This window comes from Nannospalax galili, unplaced genomic scaffold (genome assembly GCF_000622305.1).
Source record: "Nannospalax galili isolate Female #2095 unplaced genomic scaffold, S.galili_v1.0 scaffold1601, whole genome shotgun sequence".
In the NCBI taxonomy this organism is placed as follows: Eukaryota; Metazoa; Chordata; class Mammalia; order Rodentia; family Spalacidae; genus Nannospalax; species Nannospalax galili.
In genome coordinates, this window is record NW_008344661.1 from 77012 (window position 1) to 77301 (window position 290).

Below are 290 nucleotides of genomic sequence, written 5' to 3' on the forward strand. Positions count from 1 at the left end.
ATTTGTTAATTCTTGCCCTTGTTTCCTGAGCAATTGATGTCCGGTTTAGAAAATCCTTTCCTACACCTATATCTTATAGGTTATTCCCAATGTTTTCTTCTAACAGTTCCAGAGTTTCAGGCTTTGTGGAGGTTTTTGAGCCATTTGAAATTGACTTTTGTGCAGGGTGAAAGACAAGGGTTTAGTTTCATTCTTCTACAGATGGAGATACAGTTTTGCCAGCACCATTTGTTGAAGATGCTATTTCCTCAATTGTGTGTTCTCGACACCTTTGTTAAATATCAGTGGAA